General features: G+C 46.0%; 2 long non-coding RNA genes across 2 annotated transcripts in view; one reads left to right on the top strand and one right to left on the bottom strand.

Moving 5' to 3' along the window:
* LOC122234292 overlaps positions 1–26,890 on the bottom strand; it is a 480,573-nt gene that overhangs the window by 160,743 nt on the left and 292,940 nt on the right. The gene's annotated exons all lie outside the window — the stretch shown is intronic.
* On the top strand, positions 7,293–10,104 carry LOC122234295. Its single transcript, XR_006212061.1, has 3 exons — positions 7,293–7,716; positions 9,275–9,406; positions 9,971–10,104. It is a non-coding gene; the product is annotated as an uncharacterized LOC122234295 (long non-coding RNA).

Here is a 26,890-nt window from a genome sequence, read left to right on the forward strand (position 1 = left end):
CATGGAGGAAACTTAAATGCATATTTCTAAGTGATAGAAGCCAATCTGAAAAGCCTACATGCTATATGATTCCAACTGTATGATATTCTGGAAAAGAAAAAGCTTCGGTGACCGTCAAAAGCTGAGTGGCTACAAGGAGAATGGCAGGGAGAGGAAGGACTGAGCAGAGCACAGAGGATTTTTAGGACAGGGGAACTATCCTATATGATGCTGCAATGCTTGATACTTGCCCTCATACATGTGTCCAAACCCACAGAATGTGCCACACTCAGAATGAACGGTAAACCATGGATGGCGTGGGGCGGAGGGGGGAGAATGACGTATCAATGTAGGTACATGGATTGTAATGAACAGACCACTCTGGTGGGGAGTGTGATAGTCGGGATGGCTGTGCATGTGGGGGGCAAGGGGTATACAATAACTCTCCTTTCTGTCCAATTTTACTGTGAACCTAAAACTGCTCTAAAAAGTAAATTCTATTAAAAAAAATACACAGGACTAGAGATTGCCTCTGGTTCCATGAAATACGAGATGACATGGGAAGGCAGAGTAGTGAAGCATGCAACGGGGACTGGAGCCACCGGGGACATGGCAAGAGTAAATCCAGCCTGCCAGCCAGGGGCCAATTCCTGAATGGGTGGGGGTTGGGGCTGTAAAATCAGGACAGGAAGTACAGGGCCCCTCTCTTCCCACCCTTCCTGCCAGAGAGGGGGATATTGCAAAGGGCATCAAGATCTCAACAAGAGAGCAGTCTCTCTGTGGTGTTTGAAATTCTCAAAGATCCCTTAATCCTCCCAAAGAAAACAGTTCAAACAGGTGAATAAACTAGCGAGTCGAACAGGGAGCCTCAGCATCATTATCCAGGCCTCCTAACGCCCCTTAATGCAGAATCTCCCTGCCTGCACCTAATGAGGGCTGCTCTCCTTCATGAGAGTCCTATAAAATGCATAAATATTCCTCAAGGAACCGAGAGAGCTCCTAACAGTCTTTAATAGCTATCATAAAATGAAGGATAAAATGTGTGAAAGGAGATTGGTCATGATAATAGTGCAAGGTTGGAGAGCAGTGAATTTCCTAACCCCTCCCTGGCTGGGTTTCACAGCAGAAAGATACTGTCCCGAGTCAGAAGCATGCCCAGAGGAGGCAAACTGGGGAGAGGACATCCAGACTCCTGTCAGAGAATCCCAGTCAGTTGAACTGGAAAAGCTGAGGGCCAAAGACAGGAGGAGACTTGCCTAAGGTCATACAGCAAACAGCAGACTCCCATCAAATCTGCCAAGATTCTGTGTGGCCCAGATGGAATGGGACCTAGGAATTTGCATTGTTCATTTATCCTCTGGGTGATGGAGACAAAAACTAGTCTATACCAAATAAGCTCGTGACTGATACAATTTGGCCCTGGCTGCATAGCTCCTCCAGCCTTTGTGGGAGCCAGAGATTGGTCTGTTAGTAGAACTTACAGCCTGAGCTCTGCTCCAAAACTGGACAAGGACTCTAGAGCATGCCAACAAGGTGGGTATTAACAGCAGAGGTCATCATTGAGAATCTGCAGACCAGGGAAACAAGAGTATGCTCTAAAGGACTGTTTGCTTCAATGGGTGCTATGATGGGCTTTCCGTGAGCACCTCAGGGCCATGGCACGTGGGTGTGGGGTGTGGGGTGGGGAAAGACCCAGTTGGCAGGAAAGCCCACATCTAACAGACAGCCAGTCCCCTAGCTCATGTCCTGGAATGCAACAGAGCTCAATAAACAGCAGTTATTGGCAGGTACAGCACTAAACACCTAGAGGTGCACCCACCAAGAACTGCTGTTTGTTGAGCTCTATTGCATGCCAGGACATGAGCTGGGGGCTTTGCATTTATGATCTCACTGAGCCCTCCAAGTGCCACACCTGACTGTAATCGCACAGACCCACAGGTCCATGCATGACCAAAGGCTGGCCAAATAACATCCAGGCAACACAGGTCTGGGCATTTGTTCTTGCTCCCACCATAGTCTGGGGCCTACTGGGTCTCCCCATACTTTGGCTTGGGCTTCTAGTTTACAGCTTCCTTTATCTTGATGGCAGTGGAATGGCCTCTTACATCTGACCCTCAAGACCTTCGAGATGTTGACTCCCTGCTCCTCAGGCTCACCCCCCTCACTCGTCTCAGCTCTGGTTTAGGAATCCCCATCCCAGGGCTTTCCTGACTCCCTGGGGTCTCAGCCCAGCCCATCCTGCTCCGAATGACAGGAGGTCCAAGAAGCCACATTTCCCTCTGCCCATGCAGGCTGACTAAGCAAAGCTACCAGAAACTTCATGGTGAAAGTCAACCAGCAGAACCTCAGGTGAAGTTCTTCAATGCATAGAAGTCAAATCCCAATACAGATGGGGTACGGACAAGTTGAAAAGAATAAACCTTTTCTTCTAAGTTAAACTCCCTGGCCACATGGGGGACAGTCCTCAGAGTGGATAACCTAAGATTCTGGTGTCGTCCACTATTACCCTGATGGCATTCAGCAGCCGATAAGACATCAAGAGGTCAAATGTAGGAGGACTGAAATAGAACAATAAAACTATCGGCATTCCCAGATAATGGGCTTCGTGGAAAATCTAAAAGCATCAACAATTAGAATTTTTAGAAAAGCTAGTGAAATCACTTGGAAATAAGAGCAATGTACAAAAATCTATTATATTTATTTCACCGTCAAGTAGATATAAATGCAATTTTAAAGACACCACTTATAAAAGCAGCAAAATGCGGGGCGCCTGGGTGGCGCAGTCGGTTAAGCGTCCGACTTTGGCCAGGTCACGATCTCGCGGTCCGTGAGTTCGAGCCCCACGTCAGGCTCTGGGCTGATGGCTCGGAGCCTGGAGCCTGTTTCCGATTCTGTGTCTCCCTCTCTCTCTGCCCCTCCCCCGTTCATGCTCTGTCTCTCTCTGTCCCAAAAATAAATAAAAAACGTTGAAAAAAAAATTAAAAAAAAAAAAAAAAAGCAGCAAAATGCATGAAGGGTCTCAGATTCTAACAAAAGATGCTCGAGACCTTTGAGGAAGAGATTAGAAAAATTTATTGGAAGACACTGAAGAAGACCATAATACGTGAAGAAACAGACTGAGTTCATGGGCAGAAAGATTCAATATCATAAAAATAGCAAGTTGAAGGGAATTGGCCTACAGATTCCATGAAGCTCGAAGAAAAAATTCCCAACAAGGTTTTATGTGGAACTTGACAAGGAACTTATTTATAAGCAAACAGGTAAAATGTATATATGTGTGTGCAGTTTGTGTATGTACAAACACACAAACACATGCATTCGTATCTAATTTTTAGCTTGCTCGAAAGACCACAAATGTAAATTGAAACTGCACTGTGATACCAATTCTCATCTAAAAGTTTTCCAAAAATACATGGGAAAAAAGTGCCCTTGTACACTGTTGTGAAGAACTGAAAATGGTGTTAACACCATGTAGGGGAAATCTTACAGACATTAAGGTTGATGAAATTAAATAGAGACTATGTAATCACAAATTCGAGAACCCATGCTGTATCTTTAATACATGTGCATCTAATGTAAGTGTTTGCTAACTCTGTCCACTGAAACAGCCTAGAAACAACGACTAAGCCAACAGCAATAAAGACTCCTAATGCTCACACTGTAATTTTCTTCAATAGCATTTTGCACTAATAGGAACCAAGCCTTCTTGGATAAATGCTCATTCTGGGTCTGGGGCAGAAAATGCCCAAAATGAGCCTAGAACATCTTGTAATTTTACATTTCAAAATTTCAGAATTCTGCAGCTAACCTGAAGAAGCTCCCAGGGGCCACGGATGGGGCAATCTGGACATCAACGAGGATGATGACTAGAATGGATAAAAGCATATGGATTTAATCCATGAATTCATGATGATATTTTTAAAAGGTATTTGTTATCTTTGAAGAATACTTGGGCTCCAAGTCATTATTTTGAAAACTGTTAAATTAAAGAACCACCTGACAGTGCTCAGTATAGATAACTGATTGTGGCATTATCCAATTTGTCCCGTTTTTCCTCCATAAAGTGTACCTTGAGGTAATTAATAGCTAATTAGGGGTAATTCATCTTTATAAAATAATTCCAGCCAGTAAGTGGGAAGGAATTATAGAATTAGCATGCCGCCATTTTGTAGTCCCTAGTGAATTCATGAATCTAGACCATAACGATCAGTGGCTACTATTAACACAGAAAAGTCAACTAAATATTATGTGTCTCCTGATGGAAGTGCATGCCACCACCTATGAGGTAGCCTTGCCTTTCCCACTCTAAAAAATGAACTTGAAGCTGATCAAGTTTCAAATCACCTATTATACAAGACATACAGAGAACAGATGTTCAAAGGCCTCTACAGCGATGTAATAACCAAGTCAAGACCATGGTCAACTCTTGGGATGGACTTTTTTGAATCCTGATTCAAAACAACAGTTTTTAAAAATGTTGGAGAGTTTGGGAAATTTGCTTTGTTAACTGAATATGTGAGGTTTTAAGTTGTAGATGTGATAATGGTATCATGCACGTTTGTCAAGAGTCCTTAAACACACACACAAGAACAAAAATGGTGGAGACACCACAGGAGCCTTTGCCCCACCAGCCATCAAGAATTATGAGAAAGCTATATGACCAAGGTAGATACTATGACATTCATGCAGGGATAGACAAAATGACTCAGGGAGCAGAATAGAGACACAAAAATTAATTTTTACATGTATATTTTATTTTGTTTACATAGCTCATTTTTCAGGTGAATGGGAAATGGCAAAACTCATCAGTAAGTGGCATTTGGACAGCTGCATTGATGATCCACATGGAAAAGAAGCAATTTAGAAAAGACTGATAATGAAAGATACACTAAAATTTAAAACTTCTCTTTATCAAGAGACACCTCAAAGGAAGTGAAAAGATGGCTCCAACTGGGAATGACATTGACCACATATATATGATGCCAAGTGATTAGAATTCAGAATAGATATTTAACTCCTAAAAATCAGAGAGACTCACAATCCAATTTAAAACTATGGAAAAGACTTAAACAGGTATTCTCAAAAAAGGAAACTAGAGTAGCCCATAAACTTTGGCAAGATACTTCATTATATAATCAAGAAAATTTACACTTTTAGAAAACAAGAGTCTATTTCCATACCCGATTCAGGAACCTGACAATAGAAAGGGCTGGTAAAGAAGTACATTAATGATGGGGCGCCTGGGTGGCTCAGCCGGTCAAGCGTCCGACTTCAGCTCAGGTCACGATCTCACGGTCTGTGAGTTCGAGCCCCGAGTCCAGCTCTGTGCTGTCAGTTCAGAGCCTGGAGCCTGCTTTGGATTCTGTGTCTCCCTCTCTCTCCCTGCCCCTCCCCCACTTACGCTCTGTCTCTCGAAATATGAATAAACGTTAAAAATTAAAAAAAAAAAAAAAGAAGGACATTAATGAAATATTTCCTATACTACCAGAGAGTAGTATGGACTCCAGCAGTTTTCAAAACAATTTGACATCAGCTAGAATTTAGTTTGAGCATTCCATATGGGTTACTAATTCTGTTCTTAGGTATAAACCACAGGTGCACCCTATATACTTACAATAATGTTTACGGCATTTTCTAGAAAAGACTAAAAACATTCCAAATATTCATTAGAGAAATAAGTTGCAGTGTGGCCACACAATGAGACCATATATGGCAGTGAGAATTAACCAAGAACAAGTATACAGTTCACGATGAATGAACTTCGCGACCCTAATGGCAAGAGAAAAAGGCAAGTCGCCTAAGGATACTTCTGGCATGACACACTTTTTATACATCTCAACTAAAAAAGAAACCACAGTAATGTATCGTTTAGGGGTATATACCCATAGAGTGACATTCTAAAGAAAGGCAGGTGAGTGATCAATACCAAATCCAGAAAGGTGATTATGTACATGGGAGGGAAGCCAAGCTTCGGCAGTGTTGATCTTTTAACATTTTTCAAATCAAGTTTTGGGCTCACAGATGTTTCATTATGGAACTCACACATTTTATACATTTATTTTTGAAGAAATGGTCTAGTTGAAACGGTGAGGCCGGCACGGGACTGACCTGGGTCTGGTTTCTGCACAGAAGAGACAGAACCGGCTCCGGGAGGCCTTTTCTAGGGCCGGCAGTACGACCGAAGCACCAGCACACCACGTGCATCTTGCCGAGACCAACAGACCTTCCCAAACATGCAAGATTAAAGAGGAAGAATTTTCCCTGAGCAAAGGGAAATAACAGAGATCAAGTTTGCATTCACTCCTAAAGCACTGTGCCACCTTTGAGAAGCAAACAGCCTCCCTGCTCATGGCAGCCAGGCCCTGTTCACGGCTGGATGACCTACTTCAGATTTATGAGCCATATCTGTTTTCAGAGACCCTCCACCCTGACTGCTTCGAAGGGCGGTGCCTCCAGATATACAAATCCCTGGAGGAATATAGGACAGACTTCCAGTCACCCAATTCTACAAATATTTGGGACTCTGCACCCATCCCAAGCACTTCTGTGGGTGCTGGGGCTAGGAGATAAGCCAGAGAACATCTTTGTCCTTTATCACACCTCCCAGGGAAGGAAGAAGAGGAGAAGGAGCCCACGTGGGAAAAAAGCCGCCCACCCCACTGACAAGGGTCCTGTCGTTGGGCCTGAGATCACAATGAGACACAGAAATGCAGTTCAGGGAAATAGCATGCACTCACAGCACCAGCTGATCTGTATACTAAGAGGTTTTTAACCTCAGAAACAAGAATAATGCCCAGAGATTTTTCCCTGAAGCTCCTCCTAGTTTTCCTACGATTTCTTGCAAAATAAATTATCCTTAAGTCATCAATGTCCACATAATGTCTGAAGGCAAGAGGGAGGATGGGAGGCTTTTCACAAAGCTAGAGAAAAGATGAGCCGCCAGGGACTTGAGGGGGACCCAGGGACAAGGTGTGCATGTCAGTAGGTGTCAGTGAGTTCCCATCCACCTGACATTCTGCAGTGGATTCATTTATCTTACATTCAACCCGGCAGATGAAATCAGGAGGAAGCTGGTATCATTTCTTTATACGGAAACCCATGTCTTTCTCTCCTGGCTGCATCATTTCAGGGGCCAGGTGGGGGTACAAGAACCCCACGGAAGTGAGGAAGTAATAGAAAAATGTAGGGCATTCAGCTGGCCAGCCTCTGGCAGCCCAACTGCCCAGGATCAACAGGGTAAGTCACTAAGTCACTGCCAGCATAACAGAGGCCCAGGGTGTGGCCAAGGTCCCTGCAGGCAGGGAAGGCTGGAAGAATTGGAGGAGGCACATTAGATTCACTTGAAGCAACCATAGAGCCCAGGAGAGTTTCCAGAGTTGGAGTAAACAGGAAGCACTCAAGCTAGAACGTGATGAGGAAAGAAAGAACAAGCTGGAAATGTGTACAAAGTGTCGCTGTGTCCCCCGTGCAGTCAGGCAGTGGTCCTTTCCCCCATCTGGCAGAAAACTCTGGTATTACTGCTCTCTGGGGATAGTCAGACAGAGGTCAACTCACCATTGACCGGGACAACAGAGGGCTGTGCAGAGGCACCACAATGAGAGCAGAAAGAAGGAACAAAAGTTGGCATGGGAAGCAAGGAGACCAGGACCACGTCCAGCCCAGCCTGAACCAACCCCCTGGGCCGAAGCCAACTCCTCCAGGAGCAGGGTGACCAGATATGGACATCTGGGCCACCAGGTAATAGCAGAAGTGTGTGGACAGGTGACAAAATTGCCAGGTTGGGACTCTGTGTCTGGACAATGATGCTCCCAGCTGACAAGCTCTGTCCCCCACGCCAATATTCCCCATCAGCAGTTTGACATTTCCCTCAGCCATGTGTGGACAGCCAAGAACTGCCAAGCATTTAAGAAAAGTCTCCAACAACAAAGCAAACAGACATACTAAAGGAACTAAAACACCGATACAAGAAAAACCATCACAATGTTAATATCCTTAGAGAGGTAACCAAGTAGGAGATCCTTAAGACAGAAGTTTCACTTTGTTAAAAACTAGTAACAAAAATAAACTTGTAAAAAAGAAAAAAAATGAAAATGAAGGAGAAAAAGTACAACTTTAGGGAATTAATCCAGGAAAATATTTGAAAGCCAGAAGTTCTAAGAAGTAACAATAGAAGAAAACGAGAGAAAACTATCAAAGGAATAACAGAATTCCCCCAAAGAACATGCATCTCCAGATTGAAAGAGTCCATTGAGAGCTCAGAGCTAACAAAAAGATCAATACAAGTCACATCATTGTGAAATATCACAACACCAGAGAGAGAAACAGAAAATATCAAAAGCTTCCAAAAAGAAAAAGCAGATTATAGACAAAAGATAATTAAAGTGCCATTAACAGCAATGCTGGAACCTGGAAGATAATTCAAAATTGTGAACAAAAATATGTACTTGCAGCCTAGAATTCTATACCCAACTAATCATCAATCCAATGCTCAGGCAGGAAAGATCTTGTATGGTCTTTCAAAATGCATCCTCTGTGCACTTTGAAAGGAAGCCATCTATCCTCTTGAGGAAGTAATCAAAACTTAGGAAGAGGGTGGAATTCAAGAAACAGAAGATACAGGGGCACCTGGGTGGCTCAGTCGATTAAGCGTCTGACTTTGGCTCAGGTCATGATCTCATGGTTCATGGGTTCAAGCCCCACATCGGGCTCTGTGCTGACAGTGCAGGGCCTAGAACCTGTTTCCAATTCTGTGTGTGTGTGTGTGTGTGTGTGTGTGTGTGTGTTCTCTTCCTCCCTCCCTCCCTCCAAAATATACATGAAAAAAATTTTTAAAAAGCAAAAAGAAACAGAAGATATAGCACAGTCGACTGGGAGGGAGGAGGGAGGGGATCTCCCAGGCAGATGGAAAGGAAATCCCAGGGTAAGAAAGACACAGCAACCCCAGAGAACAACTCCTATAGACTGAGCTACAGGGCAGTGGCTCCCAGAGCTGAGAGACCATCTGGGGGTTCAGCCTCCCTGATGGGCCTGGCCAGTCTGGGATGCACAGACACCCAGCAGATGAACAAAGCCATCATTTTAGCTCTGGACAAAATAATTGTCATAGAAGAAAGAGGAGACATAATCATGAGACACCACATGTCTCAACTGTGAATACTATTTACACGTTCATAACAACAACACTGAGTGTCGATGTAACTAAAACGGGTGATAAATACACTTGGAGAAGGGGAGGGCACGCATGTGGGGGGGGGGGCAGCAAAGCAGTGTTAAACCCTCCTCTTCCTCGGCACAGAGTCGATAGATAACATCCAACAGGAAAGCATTCAAGATGACATTTCTGAAGATCCCCCGTATATTGTTACAATGAGTCTAAGACACAGCTCGGAGTTGAAAACTGTCACCACCTCTGAGGAACAGGAAGCAGGTGAGGAGGGACTGGGCAGGAATTTGCTGTTTTTCATTGAGATCCTAGTAGCACGCTTTGACATTTTAATCTACGCCTTTGATACAAAATTAAATTATACTTAAGTTTCACATGCACACTCCCACCTACCTCGACCTCCACTCCCCACCCCCACCCCCCATGGGTGAATCTACCTGCATCTACACACACTTCCCCACTGTGTGAAGGGCTAGGACTAGTCCTGAATACGGTGAAATTGTAAGGAGTGAATCCCAGGAAAATCAGAGGCAAGGGTCTTGGAAGAAGGAAAAGTAAGTCCACAGGCTTTCAGGAACAAAATCTTGGCTGGTCCTTTGGGCACCTGGGTGGCTCAGTCAGTTGAGCATCTGACTTTGGCTCAGGTCATGATCTTACCATTTGTGAGTTCAAGCCCCGCGTCTGGCACTGTGCTGACACTCAGAGCCTGGGGCCTGCTTTGGATTCTGTCTCCCTCTCTCTCTGCCCTTCCCCTGCTCATGCTCATGTGCTCTCTCTCTCTCTCAAAAGTAAATAAACGTTAAAAACAATTTTTTTTTTTTTTTAAAGCTTGGTGGTCCTTTGCCAATGATCTAGCCAGAGAAGCCCTGGGAGATTCAACTCTTATCTGGCTTCAGTATCTCCTCGGGAGCCTACAAGAGCCCCTTCGGATCTCACCATTGTCACTTCTGAATGTTTCTCCTAATAAATGAAGGTTTTAGACCATAAAATCCAGCATTCTTTTACAATGCACAACATCAGTCTCGCCCAAGTGGAATGCCGTAAAATGGTAATGAGGTACGATAAATCTGCTTTCTGTGAAGATCGGGAGTATAGAATCCCTCTATTTATTTAACAGGCCTGACACAGTGCAAAGCCACCTGGTTTTAACCCAGTTCCGCTCAAGTCCACCCCATCCCTCTCTCTGCTCACAGCCCACCCCCAGCGCTTTCAGACAGCAGGTCCAGGAAGAGAAGCCAGCAGCAACTGCCCTCTGCCCACTCTAGGTTTAGGCCATGCAAAGTCCCAAGACTTAGGAGCCTTGGCACCGAAGAATGAAAACCTGGACGCTGCATGTCCCCCAAACCAAGGCAGAGTTCTGAGGATGCTTGGCTTCATCTCTTTGAAGGTCCCCTCCATTTGAAATTGTGAGTTTACGTCTCTTTGGGAGAAGGTTATTAGGGATCCATTATCTGCTCTTAAGCCATAGAAGTTCTGGTTTTCCTGGTTCTCTCAATGCAGGGCCCCACCCCTGCCCCCCAGAGAGGAAGGAGATGCCGCGCAGGGGAGGCAGACTGGAGCTCCCCTTGGGGTTGGTTGGAGACCAGCCCTGAGCCCTTCTACTTTTCTTCTCACTGCCTTGCTCCAGGCCTCTGCAGCCCTCTGGTTGGATCTCTTTGCCCTTAATGGTGTCTGGTCACTGAAGGGACATCTGGTCACAGATGGAACATCATGCTCTCCATTGCACATCCCAGGGTATGACTGAGAGGGTGGAAGGTGGGGGTCACTGGTCAACCAGAAGCAGATTCCTACAGGAACACGGCAGGTTAGGAACAAGGGCCGGGAGGAAAAACAAGGGGAAGACAATGGGGAAGACGTGGAGAGAACTAGCAAGGCACCTGAATGTCCCCTCTGGTGATCGTCACCAGCCCCAACCACAGTTCTCTGCACCGTAAGGCAGAGAAACTTAGATTCAGTGTTTGGATTTTGTGGAGTTTTGTTTTTTGTTTTGTAAAGCAGAATGGCATCTAATTTTTTTAAGGGAGAAAGTATGCTCTAGTATCTGGTGCAACTGGGATCTGAGATCCTCTGGACCTTGTCCCAGCTGCACAGAGGATGTGGGCTTCTGCCCATTTCCATCTATTGGCAAGGACAGAAAAGCACACTCGTTCTCTGGTCTCCTGCCAGGCTGAGAGGAGCAGGCAGTCTCCTCCGCGGTGCATCCCGAGCTGAAAGGCAGTGGCCCAAACTCTGGATCCGGGGAGAGACAGAGCCCCAGCTTCCCATGTCCAGGCCTCTAGAGCCACTCAGGCTAAGTTCACGGCCCGGCCTTCACATCTCGAGGGGAACAAAGACTTCAGAACCAATCCTACACTTTGCCCACTCTGGCTGTGTGATATGGTCACGTCACTTCACTCCTGGTTCTTCTATAAAACATTCTGTATGTTTTCAATGGAAGGCCAAGCAACACTGCCTGAGAGCAGGGTCCAGTTCTTGATGTGTGATTCTCTGTCCCTTTGCCGACCTGCTCCTAAAGGGCGTATTTGAAACATCTTCAGTGTTGCGGACTCTTCACCCCCTGCAGATGCATTTTATCTTGGTAAATAAAAGTCACTTATTTGATGATGAATTAAGGAGAGTCTGACATTGGTTCTGATACTAGATTGTCAAGCCACTTCCACTCTGTGGGCCTCAGTTTCCACATCTGTGAAATGGGGGTGCTTGGTTTCATCTCTTTGAAAGCTCCTTCCGTTTGAAATTGTGATTTTAGGGGTGACTGGGTGGCTCAGTTGGTTGAGTGTCTAACTTTGGCTCAGGTCATGAATTCGCTTTCCTGAGTTCAAGCCCCATGTCGGGCTCTGTACTGACAGCTCAGAGCCTGGAGCCTGCTTCAGATTCTGTGTCTCCCTCTCTATCTGCCCCTCCCCTGCTCGTACTCTGTCTCTCTCTCTCTCTCAAAAATAAAGATTAAGAACAAAAAGAAGAAACTGTGATTTTATGTCTCTTTGGGGGGGGGAGGTTATTAGGGATCCATTATCTGCTCTTAAGTGCACAGAATTTGGACAAACTAGTTTTGAGGTTACCTTGAGATGAGAATCGCCCCACTTACCTGCTCACAGATGTTTCAACGGACTAGGGACGAGGGCCCAGAGGGGCAGCACACACACGAGGCTGCGTTTTTACCACAGGCAGGCTCGTTCAGAATTCAAACCAGAACTTGACAGGAACAGCATGAACATGGCACTGTCCTATTTTAGCTTAAGACACCAAGGGGCCTGCACGGCTCACGCGGCGGGTTAGGGCAGAGCCACCCATGCCAGGAAGAGCCAAGCCTCTGCCCTGCCTGGGTTCCGACAACAGCTCTCACTCACAATGAACCATGTTTCGGTGCTTTGATCCCAATCTCAAATAATTAAGGAGGTTTCTGTGGTATCGCCCTAAATGGCTTAGCGTCTCCATCAGAAAGGCGGCTGGGAGGCATGCCAGTTTGGGGGAGGGTCGGATAATTAAGGAAATCATGGTGAATTAAGCTTTCTGCAACGAGGCACAAACATCTTTTCATGAACGGCAACATCATGTTAGCTTATGTTTTGCCAAAGAGAAAGGCAGGGCCTCTCCTTGGGGTTTTCAGCCTGGTAAAACACATCTGGCAACTGAGCCAAATATTTAAGGGTCATTAAAATCCCAAACTCCCCGCGCCAAGAACTTTTCTCCTTTGTTATTCAAGTGCGGAGCAGTTACGGAAAATGCGTTCCATATGGTTTGTGCTGCTGCATATTTCTATTTACTTCATCAAATCACTGCTTTGAAAGAGCTATTTGATGTCAAAGATGCGTTAAGATTTTATAGACTTTCCCAATCCAGCTTTTCAAGATTCTCCCTTTGAACCAGAAATGCTTGCCAAGAGTAAACAGAACTGAAACCACGAGGGGTCAAGGGCTTTGTTGGAAACAAAGACCCCAGCCTGATCAAGGGCTTTCAAAGGTTGGGGGGGCAAATATGCGTTTCCAACTGCTTGCCAAAAGTCCCCAAAGATCATGTTTCCCACATAAGTTAAATTAAAATGAGTGTTTTCATGTATTCATATTTTATTAATAATGTAACACTGTCACCCACCAGCTCCCACCAAGAAGCAGGACACGAGATAGTCAGGCACTTAAAATATGAACACAACTTTAAAAAACTGGAAAGTTTATCTTTAAGTCGTACATCAAAATTCTCCCCAGGGAGACTTTGTCAGCCTTGAGAGAAAAAGCAAACCGACACAGACCTTGGAAAAGCTCTCAGGGCTAGAGTCAGACTCTCCCAGACACACGGAGCTGGGAGGACCTGGGAGAATAACTCTCATTTTACAAATAGGGAAACTGAGGACCAGATCCCGGCGCCAGAGACAAATCCTAGAAGCTCCCAAATTGTTCCCTTCTTTTCCTCCGGCCTTTTCTTCATCATTGCTCCTTCCCGAACCTCCCCACAGCCTCCTCCCATTCCCACACATCCTGGACACCCAGACGCAGCAACGGTGGGGCAGGGGCTTCTGTAAAACTGAACTCAGGTCATAGCCCCTCCCTGCTCAAAACCACTCAGCACCCTGATTATCCAACCTACCGTCCCTCTTGCCTGGGGCGACTGCCCCTACTCATCTGCCCACACCTGCCCAGCTCCAAGAGCCCCCTGGTCGCCCTGCTCCACCCACATTACTGCCTTCCAGCCCCTGGAGACCACAAAGCTCATTTCTGCCCCAGGACCTTTGCATGTGTGGTCCCTTCTTCCCTCCTGTGCACAGTTCTTCTTTCAATCCTCAGCTTCAACTGTGCTGCTTTGAAGAGCTCTTTCCTAGCATTCAAGGTGATGAACACACACGACCTTTGCTGACTCCTCTCTCTGCACATTTATCATCTGAACCCCCACACTGAGCAGTGAGCTTCGTGAGGCTATGAAAAGAAGGTTTTCTTATTATCTCTCCCCTGTAACTCCAGCACCCAGCACACTGCCTGGAATTTAACGAGCACTCAGTACGTGTAATTTGATGTCTTCTATTACCCAGCCTGGGCTCCCTCCATTAGCAAGAAAAGATTTTTTAAAAAGAATCCAGGGCTTTATGTTTAGAGCCCAACTCTGCAACCCCCTCCTTTTTTTTTTTTTTATAAATCTCTCCCTAGTGCTGTCCTGTCACCCCATTTGGGGACTCTGCCTCTGCTCTCTCCCCATCTGTTCTTGGGCACCCCCCCCACTACTCTGAGAGCTCAGAGTCCCCCAACACTTCAGAATGCAAGCCCTCAGAGGAAACCCTGCAATTTAAATGAGATCTGTCAATTCAAAACATGCATCACTTCCAGTGGTGAGGGCTGAGGCAGAAACAAGGTGGGGAGTTACGGGGCGGCCACTCAAGGAAGGTGGAGATTCGAGCCTTTCCTCCGAGATTCCAGACTGTTGCCCTCCCTGCACCTGGGAGAACTCCCTCTCATTCGGTTCCCTCCTGATCATGAATGCAGTCCCTCACTGCACCTAGAACTGGTGTCTCCATTTCCCCTGTAGCTTTCCTGATACACAAAAATTCTACCTAAGTATTTTTCACTTGTATTTTTTGTGGAGTAAAATAAAGCTGGCTTGGGATAAAATGTACTGAATCACAATGATTATCCAGTCTCTCTCTCTCTTTGCCAGGAGGTCCTGAGGTAGGTAGATGAGTATTTAGGACCAAAAGCTTATAAAGAAGATCAGAAATCTATAGATCATTCCACCAACTTCTAATAAGCTAGTATGTTCCAGGCATTTCACGAAGATCCCGAGGTGAACAAGACCAAAGTGGTCCCCACCAGGAAGGCAGACATGAGGCCAGTTATCTGTGTCCTCACCCAAGCACTCACTGAGGGGTCATCACTGGTCTCATGAAGGTCATGTGACAAAGAACATGGTGCAGGGAACCAGTTCCAAGCTGGTGGGGTGGAGACATCTACTCTAGGGAAGCAGCAGCTGGGGAGAAGTTGGTGGCTGGGAGACAGATGAGTGTAGTTGAATGGGCACTGGCCAGAGTCAAGAGGACCCAGTCTCCAAGCCCAGGTCCGGCAACTTCTAGCTGAATGATTGCACACCCTTCTTCCTCCTCGGCTGCACCCCATTAGGTCTTCAAATCCTTCTAGCCATTCCCCGCCCTCCACTCCCACCACCACTTCCCCGTTGTGATTCTGCTGATCATAGAATTGTTGATATTCCAAACATCCCCACCCAGTGTCCCTGGCCCCAGATCCTCTATTCCCAATCTTCTCCCAGGAGCACCGCCCCAGGCATTGGGAGGGAGGAGGGGTTGGAGCTGGGTAGTGCCCAAAGGAACCCATTCATCTCCAGAAAGATCTTGCAGAAAGGCTCAACTTAGTGTCACGATGACTAGTGACAAAGGGGCAGTGGAGCAGGTTGGGGTTACAGAGGGGGAGGACTCCAGCCAGACGGGTTGTTCAGAGGGCCAGAGGAGACACGGGAGAAGGGCAGCCTGGCACCACAGGGAGGGGTGAGCAGACCCACCACCAGGCACAGTACCTGCACCAAGACCCTCCATACCCCTCTGTTCTCACGGGTAGGATGACATTCTTCCTCAGGATCCATCAGGACCCCAAGTGGATTTACACTCAAGTGAACAGAGAAGAACATATTCAAATGGCTTGAGCTCTGGCTTAAACATTCCTCTAGGAATAGCTCTGGCAAGCGATCTGTTCTGGATCCATGGTGTGCTAAGGGCAAAGAGGAGAGAGAATGAAGATAAGAGGAGTCTCTTGAAAGGAGCTTTGACCCCAGGCCTCAGAAACAGAATCTGTCTTTAAGCCTTTGGATGCTCTGGTAAAAAGAGACTGTAAATAATTTAGCACCCAAGAGATAGATTGTAAACGGCCAATGCAGCCTGCTAAGAGGAGGGCCGTGGAGGCTCAGACAAAAAGAGGGCTCTAGACCGTGAGCCACACAAGGGCAGGGGTTACGGCTACTGGCCTCCACCAGACCTCCAGCACCCGCAGAGTCCCTGTGCCTTACCAGGTCCTCAGGGCTTATTGGAGTGAACACCTAAGGGGACAGACAGATGACCAAGTGACTTCTCCTTGGGGAAAAAACACACACATACCAAAGCCAAACCGACCATCACACACAACCAGAATCCTGTCTACTTTTGCACCACAGACTCCTCCCCAGCCTGTCACTCACAGGTAGAGGAAACTGCTTCCCAGACTCTGGGCTTCTGCCAACATATGCTAGGAAGCATCTTGTGTTAGTCAATTACAAATGACAGACAAAACTCAAAAACAAAACAGTGGGGATGGGGGTGATTTGTTGAGTAGTATTTCTAGGCTCTCTCACTCCTCAGCTTCCCTCTTCCCATTCTCTCTGGCTTCCCATGATGCCACCTGCCTGGAAGGGAGGATGGCTGTATCCAAGACCTTTATTTAACATCCCAGAGGCAGAAAAGAAAAGCTCTTCCTTCCCCAGTATAGCTAAGACCTAGGGAAGAAGCTGACTGGCTGGTTTCGGTCACATGTCCACTCCTTGGTCCAAGCCTTTGTGGCCAGAGGAAGTAAGCGCACTCTGATTAGTGAGGCTTGGGTCAGCGGAAAGCCCCCGTGGCCCAAGGACCAAGGACCTGCTTCCGTAACTGACATCCCCACAAGAATTTTAGAATGGGCTAATGGCACGTGCCTTCCAAAGCAAAAAGTCTGCCACCATCACCACCAGAACACAGAAGAGGAGAAAGAAGAAAGGCACGCTAGACAGATAAGACCAAACCCATAACCCCATATCCCTACCCACAACCTCCATGCTCATGAAATGCTTCGTTACTGCTGCAGACATTTGGATGGAATAAAAAAGGGACCATCACTCATTGGCATCTTAGATAAAATTTGCTTCCAGCTCTTCTTCCCCTAGCAGGGAGGCCAAATGCAAATGTATTTTTTGGAGTTGGATAGACACAAGTTGAAACCTTGGCCTCAGAACATGCTTGCTATATAATCTTGGGCAAGTTACTTAAATTCCACAAGCTCCACTTCTTCATTTGCAAAGCAAGCAGCAAGACCCAACACACACTATGTACTGAGGATTAAAGGAGAAAAACATGTGACAGACTTGGCACACGTCTGATAGAAAGACGTCCATAAACATTTACTCAATGCGTGAATTAATTAATTTGAACTTCACAGGTCAGAGACGACCTGGCTGGATTGTCCTACTTCCACTGCTAAGCAGCAGAATGATTTTTTTTTTCCTTTCTAAAAATAGATAGCGACATAGATTATAACTCTAGGATAGAAAGAGTCCAACTGGCCAAGTATAGAACTTCGATACTAAACTTTCCCCATTTTAGAGATGAAGAACTGAAGGTCATAGGAGAACAAAATTTCCCAAGAGGAAATGGGATTGCCCTGACCACAAATAGGGGAGGTAAATGCTAGAACGGGGGCCCATCTTGAAGGATGGTTCAGCTGCCAGGAATTAGCTAATTACTGCTCTCCCACACACCAGCAGGAAGACAAAACGGCCTTTTATCTGCATGGGGATTACGTCTCTTCCAGCGCTTGACCGGAGCCTCACCTGAGCATCCTAAGGCAGAGGAGGCAGGCACCAGCAGTGCTTTTCAAGACGGGAAATAAACTCAGAACGTTTAAGTCACTCGCTTATGGCCGCATAACCATCTAATGGCCAGATCCAGGGTCCAACTCAGCTCAGTCTCACAGAGGACAAGTAGAACAGTAATGACTACAATCCTTTAATTACATATTGATATTTATTATATATTGATATGAGCCATTAGTTTCAATTTAGACATGGACTCTGAGCACGGGATTGATCTTGAAGGTCAGTAGGCAAACCCCCTTTCAGCTTGGGAATCTTCCTTCAGCCTCATGTGGAGTAGAGGCAGAACCCGTGTAGAGGCACACGCTATTTCCATCCCCCACACAGCCGAAAGCACAAAATGGATCACCAAGTATCGACCAACGTATCAACCCAGGTATGATTTTGAAGATGAAAAATTCTTGGTCTACAATACACCTCACATTGTGGCAAAGAACTTAAGATTCTAGTATGTCATACCAAGACATAAAAATTATGACAAATCCGTCTGTCATTGATGAGAAGGGCTAGACTCAGGATCCTGAGCTCTAAGTTTTAAGACGTCATATATGAAAAGGATTTGTCTACACCACGTTCCGCACGTTCTGGGAGACTGGAGTTTTCTCTGCATATGTAGACAGTGACCATATAATTTACTGTCCATATTGGAACACCTTCAAGAATCAAGGTGTGGGGGAAGGGGGGTGGGAGGTACTCATCATTATGCCACGACCACAGAGAAAAACCAGGACTGTCTTGAGTAAGCCCAAGACAGCCAGCCTAGTTAGAAGAAACAATCGAAAATTAGTCAGTCACACAGAGCTAATATCAAATGTTGGATATCTTGCTCAAAACATCTTCCCTCTGTACCAGTCTTTTTTGACCTCAATTTTTCATGTAATTCCTTGACAGAAATTGTTCAGGGGAAAGTGCAGATAAACATATATTCTGAGGGAAGGTTTTACATGATTGCTAATTTAGTTAAAATGGCTTTTAAACATTGTCTTTGGATAATCTAAGTTGGCTACAGAACAACAGCACAGTGGGAGGCTAATGGAGATTTAGCAACCTGCAGCTAATTGTAATTTCTTTCGGTTTCCTTGCTAAATCATTTTCCTTTTTGTCTTTGAATCCCCCTCGTCCTCATTTATGTCAGGTTTGGCCGATTCACAGCTCCAACCCCCTCCCTCTGAGGCTAAGAAGGGTCCAGGTGGACAGTACAGCAAAAGGATCCAGACAAGGCTACACTGAGAAACCTGTCAGCCATCCAGAGCTGGAAAGAGTACATTGGTACAGAACCCTATACAAGGAGTTCTTCCGTGGCATGGAATATTCAGCCATGGTGCTGGAAAGTCTGAGTTCCTAACATCCTCCCCTGATTTCCCACAGGCCAGCTTTTCAACCTGCAGGTCTTTCTATCCCAGGAACCCCCTTCCACTGATGGACAAGATTCTGTTCTCTTTCCCCCACAATCCTCACCTTGTGAGGAGCAGGGGATGGGAGGGTGCTTATCGATAGAGAAAAGGAAACCTAAAGCCAAGGAGCTCAGTAACATTGTAGCCACTTCCTTAAAGGGTGAGTTCAGTGATTCAAAAAGTGCCAGGAGTGTTCCCAGCACTGGGGATGATGCTTCCTCCAGGGAGAGCCCCACCAAAAGCACACTGACTTTTGCTGGTTGGGATGTGGATCTTCCTATGGTCTTACGTGTAGGGAGGAAAGGTTCATTTAAACAAGGGTATCTGAAAGCCATAGTGAGATGCTTCGGAAATCAGTGGAGGACCCATAATTTTTCTATAAGACGTCACTTAGTTAGACGAACCCTAGAAGGAGACATCTGGAGTAGAGCCATGGAGGGTAAGTAATGAGTCCAGGAGGTAGGCATGAAGATTACAAAAAGTGCAAAATCAATGAGGAAAAGAGACTCAAGAGGAGTATGTAAGAACCAATTCAAGAAAAGTCTCTTCCAGGGGTGCCTCGTGGCTCAGTTGGCTTAGCATCCCACTCGTGATTTCAGCTCAGGTCATGATCTCATAATTCACGGGTTTGAACCCTGCATCGGGCTCTTTGGAGCCTGCTTGGAATTCTCTCTCCCTCTCTCTCTGCCACCCACTTTCCCTTTCTCTAAGTTAACTTTTTTTTTTTCAAAAGAAGTGTCAATAATTTTGGGGGTGTCTGATGGCAGAAAAGTAGGTAAGACCAAAGAGCCATATACACTTCAGCAGTCTTTCCCCTACGCTGCCTGGAGCCCTAAATTCCAGCAGAGATGCTTCTAGGACCCCCCAGTGTGGGTGAGGTTGAGTGCTAGGACAAAGGGGCTCTGGTGCGTCAGCCCCCTTCATTCAATATGTATTTGGATTCCAGGTAAGACTTCATCTGCATAGCAGCCAGTAACTGAAAGATGTGGTGACCAAAGATTTTTGTTTATTATTTGACAGACCTGAACTAGGGAATGAAAGGACTCGCCAAGGTCAAACACAAAAGTAGGAATACAACCAAAATAGCAGTCAGATCCCCTGGCTCTGCTCCAGTACTTTTTCCATTACACAATTTGATATGAGGATCTTTCCAGAATTTAGTGAGCAAGTGAAAAAAAAGCCAAAAAAAAACCTGAACCTTAGTTTTTCCCATTATTGGCCAAGAGAATTCTGGTCCCAAGAATTAAATACACTCACTCGTGCCCACACACAATCCCTTACCTAGGAACCTGGAAAACCAATCACACTAAATCTAGGGCTCAGTGGTACCCAAAACATGTGTCTTATAGGCAGTGTGGCCCAAGAATCCCTTTGACCTGTTTAAACCAACAGGTGATGGAGAAAATATTAATGGTTATTTACAAAACCCCACTAACCTTCCTGGTCCTCCAAATATAGATACATCCATGACAAAACCCTCAGTTTCGCTGGGTGGAGTAATACAAAGAAATACCAATTGATAAAGATTAAAAACAAAATTCTTAAATTGCTTGAAATCAGCAGTCTGCAAATTAAAGCCTGTGACCAAATCTGGTCCACTTCCTGTTTCTGTAAACAAAGTTTTATTGGAACACAGTCATGCCCATTCCTTACCTTACTGCCTGTGGCTGCTTCCAAGTTAGAGCTATTCAACTCTGCCCTTGTAACGGAGAACACAGAGCTCACACAACCTCAAATGTTTGCTATCTGGCCCTTTTCAGAAAAAGTTTGACTATCCCTCCTCTAAATACAAGTCTACAGAAATCAGAAGATCCCAGGAAAGGGAAGGAAGCTGGAGCAACACAGCCTGAGAGGGGAGGGAGAAGAAACTTGGGGGAGACACGGAAATGGGGGCGGGGTGATTTGGCAACTGCTGTGAAGATAAACTTAGAGATCTTACTTTCCAAAGATAGATTTGTACTTTTTCTGTGCATCAATGTGCATAAAATGAATCCCCCTGGTCCCTTAAGAAGAAGAGTTTCCATTTTTAAAAAAACAAAGGCATCATTGGGGGGTGGCTCAGTCCGTTGAGCTTCTGACTTCAGCTCAGGTCATGATCTCGCAGTTCACGGGTTCAAGCCCCACATCGGCCTCTGTGCTAACAGCTCAGAGCCTGGAGCCTGCCTCAGATTCTGTGTCTCCCTCTCTCTCTCTGCCCTTCCTCACTCGATACGCTCTCTTTTTCAAAAATAAACAAACACTAAAAATTTTTTCTTAATAAAATAAAATTAAAAAGGCATTATTTTTCTTTTTTTTCTTTTGGCAAGTTATTTTTGACTGTCACTGATGGCAAGTTCTATGAGATTCACCTACAGATAGAAGATGGTGGGTGAAGGCAGGGACAACCTGAGGAAAGCCAGTTATGTTTGGGGTTATAACAAAAAAAAAAAAAAAAAAAAAAACTTTCCACAAAGGCCTGATAGCAAATGCAGGAAAATTGAGACTTTATCCCCCTTTCTCACTTTCCAAAGCCACTGCAGCCTGGCCAGGGGATGACCATAGATGCAGGAGGAATCCATGGTGAGCTCAGTGCAGTGACAACAATGACTGACATCTGGGCACTGGACAAGTCATTGGACACTTCCTATTCACTACCTCACTGGCCCTTGAAGGGAACCCTGGAAGGGCGCGTCGTTATTAGCCTCATTTTACAGACAGGAAACTCAGGCTCAGAGAGGGCAGGTGGCCACTCGGAGTGCCAAAGTGGAGATGCAAACTTGATTCTAGAAGACACTCCCAGGGTTTTGCCTCCTTGCGCATTCTCAGAGGGCCCCAGGCCACCAGTTCACCCAGACATGCCAGCCACAGGCCCATCCTGTTGTCAAAGCCAAACAGTCCCCACAGGCTACCTCCTGAGAGGTCCTGAAGGCTTTACAGGGGATCCCAGCTTTGCTCGTCACCATCTGAACCTCCCCCCTCCCCCCATGTCCCCCCTTTTTCATGGAACCCCTCCGCTCCTTCACCACACCCATGCTCCCTGTCCAACCGCTCCTTGAACTCCCACCCGCGCCACATGGCATTCTTTATGCACTCCCCAGAACGGACCAGCACGTACAAAGACACATGCCATACTGCAGTCACGACAGTCAGGAGCCAGTGAGGAATGTATGCTTCTAAAGGCACACAGGCCTGGCACTGATAAAAGAAAGCATTCCCTAAAATCTTAGGCAATCACAAGAGGTCAATCCAACAAAGAGTCTGAGTTTCCCAGCAGGCCGCCCAAGGAGGAAACCTGTGGCCACACAACTGAAGCAAAGTGAGCCTACCCCCCAACCCGGGAAGGCATTCTTCATTCTAAAATAAAAAAGTTCACGCTCCAAAGAGTCCTTCTTAAGGGATACCATGGTATGTTGTATACATGCTCTTCAGCAATATTTTAGAGTAAATCCTGTGATAATTCTTCAGGCCCTTTCTTTATTTTTTTTTAATGCTTATTTATTTTTGAGAGACAGAGCGTAAGCGAGGGAGAGGCAAAGAGAGAGGGAGACACAGAATCCAAAGAAGGCTCCAGGTTCTGAGATGTCAGCACAGAGCCCGATGTGGGGCTAGAACTCACAGACCGTGAGATCATGACCCGAGCCGAGGTTGGACGTTTAACTGACTGAGCCACCCAGGCACCCCCAGGCCCTTTATTTTCTATTCAACATTTAACAATTATCTATTGCATGTCTACTATGAGTCGGCCACTATTCTAAGCACCAAGGGCACACTGATGAACAAGACAGGCGTGGACCTGGTCCCATGAGGTGGATGGTGGTACAGCCAGATGGCATCAAACCAAAGATCCGCTAACGGCATGTAAACTGGTAGGGGGGCGGGAGGTGGCGAAGATGTAAACATCACTTTCCAGACATCCAGCTTTCAAATATGTAATGACATTGGATGTGAAACGCTAGAGAGAAGTCTCTGGGCCACATCTGGCTTACAGCCTCAGTGTCCAGTATATAAAAATATGTGTATACACAGAAACACACACACATACATACACACTCGGACACACACACACACACACACACATACACTTGGACACACACACCAAAAACCTGCCCCTCTCCCTACTGCCTTTCACCAAGCCTTCCTGGAACATTTATAAGCCTGCTGGCCCCTGCATGGTTCTTAGTGCTGACTTTGAGGAATGTACAGGTGGACCATGTCCTTCAAGCAATTTCCTACCACAATGTAATATATTCTGCAACCTTGATCATGTTATATAAAGGGCATTTTTTTAAGGGTGAAATTGCTCCTCAGCCCTTGGAAGAGGTGCCAGGGACCAGCAAATACCTAGTGGAGTTTTTTTTCCCCCCATTTGAGATTTCATAAGGGGGGGGGGAGAAAAAGAAAGTAGGTGACCAATCCCCGGTCATCTCACTTTAGATCTAAGACTGACTTTCTTCAATTCCCAGAGAAAGCAAATGAAATTCATTCTGGCAGGCAGACCCCAGAAATTCCACAAGTGTCTGCATCACCAAGGGATGGACATTATATCAAATGAACAATACCCTGAAGACCCGAGGCATCTGTTTGCGAGCTGTTGATTCATAACTTGGAAAAGCGGGGGAAATTTGAAAGCTGAGACCTTCTATCTGAGAAGGGATAAAAGTTCCAAGTGACCCCAAGGGAAGAGACTTAGTTTCACAGTCGGCCAGAGAATGTAAGAGAAGGAAAAGCAAACACACACGCGCGCGCGCGCGCACACACACACACACACACACACACACACACACACACACACACACACCACATTCCTAACATCCTTTCACTGGTAGCCATGCAGGATCACCTTCCAGCGGTAGGCTGCGATACGAACCATGACTTCTCAGTGCCATGACTTCTCAGTGACTCCCTTTCTCGCAACTCCAAGTAGTTGCCTTGTCTGATTCTGGGCAGAACTTGAGGCTAAGAGAAATGAGGATGTACATTTCACTTCTCACCACACCCAAACCAAATACTTCTCAGAGAAAAGAAAGGAGAACTAGGAAAGCTTGCAGGGGAGAGTCCTGCTTCGGGTCAGGCCAGAGTCCAGGGCGGGCACCATCCCTGCAGAGCAACAGTCCGGCCACCACAAAAGTCACCATTCCTGGAGGATCCAAGTGGAGGAGAGCAAGGGAGAGAGTGAATGGTTACTGACAGAGCTTTAGCTATGTCCCAGATGCTTTCTGTTATTTTTGTCTATTGCTAATAACAAATTACCCCAAGTTCATCAGCTTAGTCACATTTAGGTTTCAGTTTCTGAAGCTCGGGAAACCAGGTGTGGCTTCACTGGGTGCCTCTGGCTCAGGGTCTCTTACAAACTGCCATCAAGCATGGGTGAGGTCTCAGTCATTGCAAGGCTCAAATGGGGATGGGAGGGGGTGCAAGATCTGGTTCCAAGGTCACTATCATGGCTGTTGGCCAGCCTCCAGTACTCCCTGGCTGTCTGCTGGAGACATCAGTCTCTTGCCACATGGGCCTCTTCATAGGACAGATTATAACATGGTGGTTGGCTTCCCTTAGAGCCACCAAGTCAGAGAGCATAAGAGGGTCCCCGAGACGGAAGCCATAGTCTTTCTGTAACCTTATCCTGAAGTGACATTCCATCACATTTGCCATATTCATTCGAAGCAAATCTGTATGTCCGGCCCAAGTCCAAAATGAGGGGATCACACCAGGGCACCAACAGCAGAAGGAGGGGGGATGGTTGGGGCCATTTAGAGGTTGCCAATCACACAGGCCCAGGCCTTTTACATTTGCTTCTTGGAAACACAACGGTGGAAACTATTCTTTTCCTAATTGTACAGACTTTGCAGCTGACGCCATCGATGTTAGGCTTTGTGAGACAGGATTCAAACTGAATGAACATACTTTCCGCGACATCACAGAATGGGAAGCAGAAAACTACAGAGGGGGACAGTCTTACCTTCTCCTCCTTAGTTTCCTCCTCATCTTAGAAGAAACTAGTATTTGACAAGAGTAAATTCATGCCTAGAGTAGCCTAATAGTTTCCCAGAGATTTGTTTGTGTGTTTAGCTTGCTGCAAAAATTCTTTTAAGATATTTTGGATGGGAAAAAAAAAAGATATTTTGGATGGGACTCTCATAATGTCAACCTTTAAAAGTATCTTCTCTCTTCTTCAAACATCACAGATGGGCAGGTGAGGTCAGGTGAGGAGGGGACAGGTCTCCATCCACCCAACCTCCCTCCCTCGCTCTTTTTTTTTTAATGTCTTATTTTTGAGAGAGCGAGCGAGAGAGAGAGAGAGAGAGAGAGAGAGACAGAGCATGAACGGGGGAGGGGCACAGACAGAGAGGGAGACATAGAATCCGAAGCAGGCTCCAGCCTCCAGGCTCCGAACCGACAGCTCAGAGCCCGACGAGGGCCTCGAACTCGTGAACTGCAAGATCATGACCTGAGCCGAAGTCAGATGCTCAACCGAATGAGCCACCCAGGCGCCCCTCTCCCTCTCTCACTCTTAAGAGGCCTGAGAAGTTGGCTTGAAAATGTACAACAGAAACTACAGTCAACCTTAGCAGAGCCTCACAGTCAGAAAGTCACCCCCTGCCAACAGGGAGGTGCCAGGCAACTCCCTTCTCCAATCTCAGCCACCCTTTCCTCACTTCCCAGTGGGATAATGGCAAGGCCTACTCCACAATGGGGGACAGAAATTCCAAACAGAGCCCTGGGTGTGTGCTAGTTAATGCTAGCTAACAAGTGCTAGTTTATAATTTTAGACGAAAGAATTAAGTACCAAGATATTATTCAGGTATCTGGAATTTGAGGGGCAGGTACTGGAGACAAAGTATCTAAAGATAGGAGCTCCAGAAATTTGCATGTGAGTCCTCTCTAGTCTTCAGCTTAGTACTAAGCTCTAACTGAAGAGGGCAAGACTCCTGGAAGCCGGGAAATGCACAAACAGTGGGAAGAAAATAATTTCTGGGCAACTGTGAGCTGAACTCCCAGAGCTCTCCCAGGGCCAAGAGAGGCAGAGTCCCAACCAGTGAGGGCGGAGAGACTTTGTTGAACACCATGGGCGTTCAATAGAGAGACTAGAAGGGCCACGCCTTACAAATGGGCTCATCTAGTCCTAGACCCACCAAATAAAGCTTTTTAAAAAGCTTCAATGAGTTAAGAGATCCACAACTCAATTAACTTTCTGCCGGAGCAAGAGAGAACACTGTGAAGAAAGAAGACCTCAAAATCTGGATATCCAAGAAGTCCACACCTATAAATTCAGCATACAATAAAAAGGTATACGTCTAGACATGCAAAGGAGACAATGAGATGCACAGCAGGAGAAAAAAAGCCAGGAGAAACAGACTCAGAAAAGATGGGATAAAATTAGCAGGCAAGGCTTTTAAAAAACCTCAAGTTCAAGAACTCAAAGAGAATAAGAACATAGAACAAGTAGAAAGTTTCAAGTGGATAACGAAAGCTGTGAAGAAAATAACACCGCACATTTATTAGCATGGCGAGGGTTTGAACACTGAGAATACACAAATGCTAATGAAGAGGGTAGAGCAGCAGGCACTTTCATTCATTACTGGTGGGAATGCAAAATGGTACAGACACCTTAAGAAACAGTTGGGTGTTTTCTTACAGAGCTAAAACATAGGCTTCCCGTAGGATCCAGAAGTCAGGTTCCGTGGTATTTACCCAAAGGAGTTGAAAACAGGTCTACATCAAAATGTGCACCTGAGTCTTTTTTTTTTTTTTAACGTTTATTTATTTTTGGGACAGAGAGAGCATAAGC

The sequence above is a fragment of the Panthera tigris genome, chromosome E2, assembly GCF_018350195.1.
Source record: "Panthera tigris isolate Pti1 chromosome E2, P.tigris_Pti1_mat1.1, whole genome shotgun sequence".
NCBI classification, from domain to species: Eukaryota; Metazoa; Chordata; class Mammalia; order Carnivora; family Felidae; genus Panthera; species Panthera tigris.